The following is an 8,728-nucleotide window of genomic DNA, read 5'->3' as shown; positions in this document are numbered from 1 at the left end:
GTGATTTACAACCCCAGTACTATTGATTAGTTGTATTTAGAACCCCAGTACTATTGATTAGTTGTATTTAGAACCCCAGTACTATTGATTAGTTGTATTTAGAACCATAGTACTATTGATTAGTTGTATTTAGAACCATAGTACTATTGATTAGTTGTATTTAGAACCATAGTACTATTGATTAGTTGTATTTAGAACCCCAGTACTATTGATTAGTTGTATATGATGGAAGGTGATGTACAACCCCAGTACTATTGATTAGTTGTATATAGAACCATAGTACTATTGATTAGTTGTATTTAGAACCATAGTACTATTGATTAGTTGTATTTAGAACCATAGTACTATTGATTAGTTGTATTTAGAACCATAGTACTATTGATTAGTTGTATTTAGAACCCCAGTACTATTGATTAGTTGTATATGATGGAAGGTGATGTACAACCCCAGTACTATTGATTAGTTATATTTAGAACCATAGTACTATTGATTAGTTGTATAAGATGGCAGGTGATGTAGAACCCCAGTACTATTGATTAGTTGTATTTAGAACCATAGTACTATTGATTAGTTGTATTTAGAACCATAGTACTATTGATTAGTTGTATATGATGGAAGGTGATGTACAACCCCAGTACTATTGATTAGTTGTATTTAGAACCATAGTACTATTGATTAGTTGTATATGATGGAAGGTGATGTACAACCCCAGTACTATTGATTAGTTATATTTAGAACCATAGTACTATTGATTAGTTGTATATGATGGAAGGTGATGTACAACCCTCAGGCTCAACTTGCCTTAAGAGTCGGCTGCAATGTGAAACACACCCTCCCTCAGTCTGTCATCACCAGAGTGAGAATCTAGGAGCAGAACATGGTTCACCTTAATGTGATGATGTATCATTGAGACTCATAATGGTGTTGATGGTCCCTCCCCCTCCCTCTCCAGCGACAGCTACATCGTGTGTGTAAAAGCCGTGGTGATGGTGAGGGATGATTCCAGTGGAGGCTGGTTGGTCCAGGACGGGGGGGCTCTGAGTAGAGTGGGAGTCTGCAGGGTCCTGCCCCCCGAGCCGGGCTCGGACTCGCCCTGGGTCGCTCCCACTTCGTCATCCATGGAGAACGGCTACGGGACAAACAGGTGAGGGACAAACAGGTGGGGGACAAACAGGTGGGGGACCAACAGGTGAGGGACCAACAGGTGAGGGACCAACAGGTGAGGGACCAACAGGTGAGGGACCAACAGGTGAGGGACCAACAGGTGAGGGACCAACAGGCGAGGGACAAACAGGTGAGGGACAAACAGGTGAGCATCAGACACACAAACACACACCAAATACACACACTCACACACACACCATAATACACACACACACACACACACACACACACACACACACACACACACACACACACACACACACACACCATAATAGCAATAAGGGGTTACAAATGTCCAAAATAGGTTTTATTACAAAGTCTTCTGTAGTCAACATGTTGTCACTATTACAACTGGTACAGTACAGTATAGTCTGGTCTTCTGTAGTCAACATGCTGTCACTATGACAACTAGTACAGTACAATATAGTCTAGTCTGCTGTAGTCAACATGCTGTCACTATGACAACTAGTACAGTACAATATAGTCTAGTCTTCTGTAGTCAGCATGCTGTCACTATGACAACTAGTACAGTACAATATAGTCTAGTCTTCTGTAGTCAACATGCTGTCACTATGACAATTGGTACGGTACAATATAGTCTAGTCTTCTGTAGTCAACATGCTGTCACTATGACAACTGGTACGGTACAATATAGTCTAGTCTTCTGTAGTCAACATGCTGTCACTATGACAACTGGTACGGTACAATATAGTCTAGTCTTCTGTAGTCAACATGCTGTCACCATGACAGCCAGTACAGTACAAGATAGTCTGGTCTTCTGTAGTCAACATGCTGTCACTATGACAACTAGTACAGTACAATATAGTCTATTCTTCTGTAGCAACATGCTGTCACTATGACAACTGGTACGGTACAATATAGTCTAGTCTTCTGTAGTCAACATGCTGTCACCATGACAACCAGTACAGTACAATATAGTCTAGTCTTCTGTAGTCAACATGCTGTCACTATGACAACCAGTACAGTACAATATAGTGTTAAATTGGACTCATTGTTCTGGTCTCGTCTCGACTGAAGTTGGTCTCCAATACAACACTGCTAAATAATTATCATGATGATTGATTGACAGGTTGATTGATTGATTGACTGATTGAATGACGTATCTGTTGTGTGATTACTCAGGTGATCCTGGAGTGTGCTCTGAGAAAGAACCTTCTGTACACCAAGGCCACGCCCACCTTCCACCATTGGATGGTGGAAGACAGGAGGTGTGGCCTGACGTTCCAGAGGCCTGCTGATGCTCGGGCCTTCGACAGGGGCGTACGGAAAGCCATGGAGGACATGGCAGAAGGTGGGGGAAACTCTGGAACGGTCTGACACGGGCCTTTTTAAAGGAGTAGCATGCTTGGTGCTACGATGGTCAAATCTGCCGTTGTGCTCTTGAGCAAGTCCTTCACCATAATTGCTCCAGGGGTACTGGGCAATGGTGACTCTGGCCGTGACCTCTAAGGAGATCTCAGGGGAGTTGGAACATGCAAATGACACCTCCAATTCACACATGTATATTCATATTTTTTATTTGTCCTTTTATTTAACTAGGCAAGTCAGTTAAGAACTAATTATTATTTAAAATGACGACCTAGGAACGGTGGGTTAACTGCCTTGTTCAGGGGCAGAACAACAGATTTGTACCTTGTCAGTTCGGGGATTCAATCTAACAACCTTTCTGTTACTGGTCCAATTCTCTAACCACTACCCTGCTACCCTGCCGCCCCTAATATACATTTGTACGTGTGAAATATGACAAATTTAAGCATTCGTCAAATGATTATTATGAATTAAGGTGTAACAATGCGATTGAAAAGTCTTTACCTGAAAATATTGCACAACCTGAGTTAGTTAATTTTGCCACTCTTTGCTCCCCGTAGGCTCCACGACGTCCTCCTCAACACTCCAGAACGAGACAGAACTGGGCGACGATGACGTGTTCACCGTAAGTACGACCTGTCTCATTTAGATGTTTAACTGTCAGAGATGATGTGTTCACCGTAAACACGACCTGTCTCATTTAGATGTTTAACTGTCAGAGATGATGTGTTCACCGTAAACACGACCTGTCTCATTTAGATGTTTAACTGTCAGAGATGATGTGTTCACCGTAAACACGACCTGTCTCATTTAGATGTTTAACTGTCAGAGATGATGTGTTCACCGTAAACACGACCTGTCTCATTTAGATGTTTAACTGTGTCAGAGATGATGTGTTCACCGTAAACACGACCTGTCTCATTTAGATGTTTAACTGTGTCAGAGATGATGTGTTCACCGTAAACACGACCTGTCTCATTTAGATGTTTAACTGTCAGAGATGATGTGTTCACCGTAAGTACGACCTGTCTCATTTAGATGTTTAACTGTCAGAGATGATGTGTTCACCGTAAACACGACCTGTCTCATTTAGATGTTTAACTGTCAGAGATGATGTGTTCACCGTAAACACAACCTGTCTCATTTAGATGTTTAACTGTCAGAGATGATGTGTTCACCGTAAGTACGACCTGTCTCATTTAGATGTTTAACTGTCAGAGATGATGTGTTCACCGTAAACACGACCTGTCTCATTTAGATGTTTAACTGTCAGAGATGATGTGTTCACCGTAAACACGACCTGTCTCATTTAGATGTTTAACTGTGTCAGAGATGATGTGTTCACCGTAAACACGACCTGTCTCATTTAGATGTTTAACTGTGTCAGAGATGTGGTTATAGTGATGACCATCATTACATTACATAAGCCCAGCCTAAAACCCTGATCTATCATAGGTCACTCATTAAAGCACCCCTGTTACCTGTCTACCCCTCACTGCGTCCCACTACGCCCTCTGTTACGGGTCTGTGTGTGTGTGTGTGTGTGTTACCTACACCATCCTCCTGTAGCGTGACACTGGGAGCAGCAGGCAGGGTCAAAAGGTCACTTCCTGTTAGCACCACCTCCCCCCACCACTCACCACAATCAAACTAACGTTGGCAGCTGCATCTAAGCTTTGTAACACTGTGATTTACCAGCAGTCAGAGAGAGAGATGGGGGGGGAGGGGGGGGGTGGAGGATGTGGCTCATCTTGACTTCAACTGTCTGTTAGAGCGAGATGAATGGTCTGAGTTTACACACACACCTCTGCATAGGCTGAGGCTCCTGTTGACCACCTCTCCTACAGTGGCCCGGTGTGTTACGAGGTGGGTGGTGGCGTGTCAGACAGGATATACTGATTTACTACCCTGTGTACACACACACACGAGAAGGGGGAGGGGACAGGGCTAGGAAGCACATTCTTCCTCAATTATTCCTCGTGGGCTAGCCTATACTTAACCCAACCCCCCCTCCCCTGCCTCTCGCTGAGCGGACACTATTTTTGTTGAGAGAGAGACACGAGAAAAGGGCAACCAGTGAAGAACACACACCATTGTAAATACAACCCATATTTATGCTTATTTATTTTATCTTGTGTCCTTTACCATTTGTACATTGTAAAAACACTGTATATATATATATATATATATATATATATATATATATATAATATGACATTTGTAATGTCTTTATTGTTTTGAAACTTCTGTATGTGTGATGTCTACTGTTAATTTTAATTGTTTATTTCACTTTATATATTATCTACCTTACTTGCTTTGGCAATGTTAACACATGTTTCCCATGCCAATAAAGCCCTTGAATTGAATTGAATTGACAGAGAAATTGAGAAGGAGAGTGAGACACAGAGAGACAGAGGTATATTTTGCTACCATTCTTCTAGTTTTGAGACATTTAGCTGCTGTCTTCCTCTTTCGCCCCCTTTCCCCCTCTTCTCTCCACAACATCCCCTCTCTTTCTCTCTCTCTCTGTGTCTCTCTGTGTCTCTCTCTGTGTCTCTCTCTGTGTCTCTCTCTCTGTGTGTCTCTCTGTGTCTCTCTCTGTGTTTCTCTCTGTGTTTCTCTCTATCTCTGTGTTTCTCTCTGTGTCTCTCTCTCTGTGTGTCTCTCGCTCTGTGTCTCTCTCTCTCTCTGTGTGTCTCTCTCTCTCTGTGTTTCTCTCTCTATCTCTGTGTTTCTCTCTGTGTCTCTCTCTGTCTCTCTCGCTCTGTGTCTCTCGCGCTCTGTGTGTCTCTCTCTCTCTGTGTGTCTCTCTCTCTCTGTGTGTCTCTCTCTCTCTGTGTGTCTCTCTCTCTCTGTGTGTCTCTCTCTCTCTGTGTGTCTCTCTCTCTCTGTGTGTCTCTCTCTCTGTGTCTCTCTCTGTGTCTCTCTCTCTTGTCTCTCTCTTTTGTCTCTCTCTCTCTGTGTGTCTCTCTCTGTGTGTCTCTCTCTCTCTGTGTGTCTCTCTCTCTCTGTGTGTCTCTCTCTCTCTGTGTGTCTCTCTCTCTCTCTGTGTCTCTCTCTGTGTCTCTCTCTCTCTTTGTCTCTCTCTCTCTTTGTCTCTCTCTCTCTGTCTCTGTCTCTCGCTCTCTGTCTCTCGCTCTCTCTGTCTCTCTCTCTGTGTTTCTCTCTGTGTCTCTCTCTCGCTCTGTGTCTCTCTCGCTCTGTGTCTCTCTCTCTCGTGTGTGATGGGCTGCAGTAGAAACAGAGGAGAGGTGATCTGTGTAGTGACTGATCAGCAGTAATGAGAGCAGGGTTGTATTCACTAGACACCAAATGGAAGAAAACACCAAAACAGGGTGGGACTACCTCAACTTTGCCAATAAGAAACACTTGTTTTTTGTTTTCTGTTGCAAAAATGTTTTCCTACGATGTGCACTAATGAATATGACCCAGAGCTGGTGGCAGGGGTAGCCAGAACCGATGGACAGACAGGAGTACCCCAAGATCCACCCACCTGAAGCCCCAGAGAGAGAGGGAGGAGGGGTGGTACAGGGGTTTGGGTTGGGGTTGTTGTTATTTTTGGGCCAGCCATTCTGAAGGGCTTTGTAACAACCAATCAACATTACAGTCCACTCTGTGGGTAGATCTCAACGCTGGCCATGGAGGGAGGGAGAAGTTAAGTTTAGTCCAACACGGACCCCCATAAAGCAAACCAGTGGGTGGGGGGAGAAACCGGTTGAAAAAGCTAAATAAAGTGTCTCTACACACTTCCCCCTGGCCTGCCGGTGTGGGCAGCGACAGACAGACAGACAGACAGACAGACAGACAGAGTGCCGTTGCTTCCTAAATAACACCCTATTTCCTGGTTAAAAGTAGTGCACTATATAGGGAATAGGGCTCTGGTCTAAAGTAGTGCACTATATAGGGAATAGGGCTCTGGTCTAAAGTAGTGCACTATATAGGGAATAGGGCTCTGGTCTAAAGTAGTGCACTATATAGGGAATAGGGCTCTGGTCTAAAGTAGTGCACTATATAGGGAATAGGGCTCTGGTCTAAAGTAATACACTATATAGGGAATAGGGCTCTGGTCTAAAGTAGTGCACTATATAGGGAATAGGGCTCTGGTCTAAAGTAGTGCACTATATAGGGAATAGGGTCCTGGTATAAAGTAGTGGACTATATAGGGAATAGGGCTCTGGTCTAAAGTAGTGCACTATATAGGGAATAGGGCTCTGGTCTAAAGTAGTGCACTATATAGGGAATAGGGTCCTGGTATAAAGTAGTGCACTATATAGGGAATAGGGCTCTGGTCTAAAGTAGTGCACTATATAGGGAATAGGGCTCTGGTCTAAAGTAGTGCACTATATAGGGAATAGGGCTCTGGTCTCAAGTAGTGCACTATATAGGGATTAGGGCTCTGGTCTAAAGTAGTGCACTATATAGGGAATAGGGCTCTGGTCTAAAGTAGTGCACTATATAGGGAATAGGGCTCTGGTCTAAAGTAGTGCACTATATAGGGAATAGGGCTCTGGTCTAAAGTAGTGCACTATATAGGGAATAGGGCTCTGGTCTAAAGTAGTGCACTATATAGGGAATAGGGTCCTGGTATAAAGTAGTGCACTATATAGGGAATAGGGTCCTGGTATAAAGTAGTGCACTATATAGGGAATAGGGCTCTGGTCTAAAGTAGTGCACTATATAGGAATAGGGTCCTGGTATAAAGTAGTGCACTATATAGGGAATAGGGTCCTGGTATAAAGTAGTGCACTATATAGGGAATAGGGTCCTGGTATAAAGTAGTGCACTATATAGGGAATAGGGCTCTGGTCTAAAGTAGTGCACTATATAGGGAATAGGGTCCTGGTATAAAGTAGTGCACTATATAGGAATAGGGCTCTGGTCTAAAGTAGTGCACTATATAGGGAATAGGGCTCTGGTCTAAAAATAGTGCACTATATAGGGATTAGGGCTCTGGTTTTAAGTAGTGCACTATATAGGGAATAGGGCTCTGGTCTAAAGTAGTGCACTATATAGGGATTAGGGCTCTGGTTTTAAGTAGTGCACTATATAGGGAATAGGGCTCTGGTCTAAAGTAGTGCACTATATAGGGAATAGGGCTCTGGTCTAAAGTAGTGCACTATATAGGGAATAGGGCTCTGGTCTAAAGTAGTGCACTATATAGGGGAATAGGGTCCTGGTATAAAGTAGTGGACTATATAGGGGTAGGGCTCTGGTCTAAAGTAGTGCACTATATTAGGGAATAGGGCTCTGGTCTAAAAGTAATACACTATATAGGGAATAGGGCTCTGGGTCTAAGTAGTGCACTATATAGGGAATAGGTCCTGGTATAAAGTAATTGCATATATAGGGAATAGGGCTCTGGTCTAAAGTAATACACTATATAGGAAATAGGGCTCTGGTCTAAAGTAGTGCACTATATAGGGAATAGGGCTCTGGTCTAAAGTAGTGCACTATATAGGGAATATGCCCCCTGAGGCTGTCCACCTGCCTGCCTGTCCAAAATATCTGTCTGGGCGCTCAGCAATGTGGAGTCACACAGACACCCACAATGTGTAGAGTCATCTGGCTGCTGGTCGGCTAGCCGGCGGCCTGGTGTGTTTTGTGTCTGGCCAAGGTTTGACTTGGACCAAAGCCTGAGGAGGAAAGGGGCCAGGATAATGCTACTCACACAGGCTGGAAGTAGACCTGAGAGAGAGAGGGGAAATGAGGAAGCAGACAGGGTCGAGGGGAGTGGGAAGCAGAGAGGGTCGAGGGGAGGGAAGCAGAGAGGGTCGAAGGGAGGGAAGCAGAGAGGGTCAAAGGGAGGGAAGCAGAGAGGGTCGAGGGGAGGGAAGCAGAGAGGGTCAAAGGAGGGAAGCAGAGAGGGTCAAAGGGAGGGAAGCAGAGAGGGTCAAAGGGAGGGAAGCAGAGGGGGTCGAGGGGAGGGAAGCAGAGGGGGTCGAGGGAGGAAGCAGAGAGGGCAGAGGAGCTGAAGCGCATGTGTAGAGGGGAGGGAAGCAGACAGGGTAGAGGGGAGGGAAGCAGAGAGGGTCGAGGGAGGGAAGCAGAGAGGGTCGAGGGGAGGGAAGCAGAGAGGGTAGAGGGGAGGGAAGCAGAGGCGGTAGAGGGAGGGAAGCAGAGAGGGGGAAGCAGAGAGGGTCGGGAGGGAGGGAAGCAGAGAGGGTCGAGGGGAGGAAGCAGAGAGGGTCAAGGGGAGAGAAACAGAGAGGGTCGAGGGGAGGGAAGCAGAGAGAGG

General features: G+C 44.9%; 1 long non-coding RNA gene across 1 annotated transcript; it reads left to right on the top strand.

Annotated features, from left to right (window-relative positions):
• The first annotated feature begins 1,091 nt into the window (after positions 1-1,091).
• LOC135535683 (uncharacterized) lies at positions 1,092-3,233 on the top strand. The gene is made up of 3 exons (XR_010454873.1): positions 1,092-1,144; positions 2,308-2,476; positions 3,054-3,233. It is a non-coding gene; the product is annotated as an uncharacterized LOC135535683 (long non-coding RNA).
• The last annotated feature ends 5,495 nt before the right edge of the window (positions 3,234-8,728 follow it).

The sequence above is a fragment of the Oncorhynchus masou genome, unplaced genomic scaffold, assembly GCF_036934945.1.
Source record: "Oncorhynchus masou masou isolate Uvic2021 unplaced genomic scaffold, UVic_Omas_1.1 unplaced_scaffold_4984, whole genome shotgun sequence".
NCBI classification, from domain to species: domain Eukaryota; kingdom Metazoa; phylum Chordata; class Actinopteri; order Salmoniformes; family Salmonidae; genus Oncorhynchus; species Oncorhynchus masou.
Note: the sequence above shows the minus strand (reverse complement) of the source record. Positions and strands in the feature narration are given on the sequence as shown.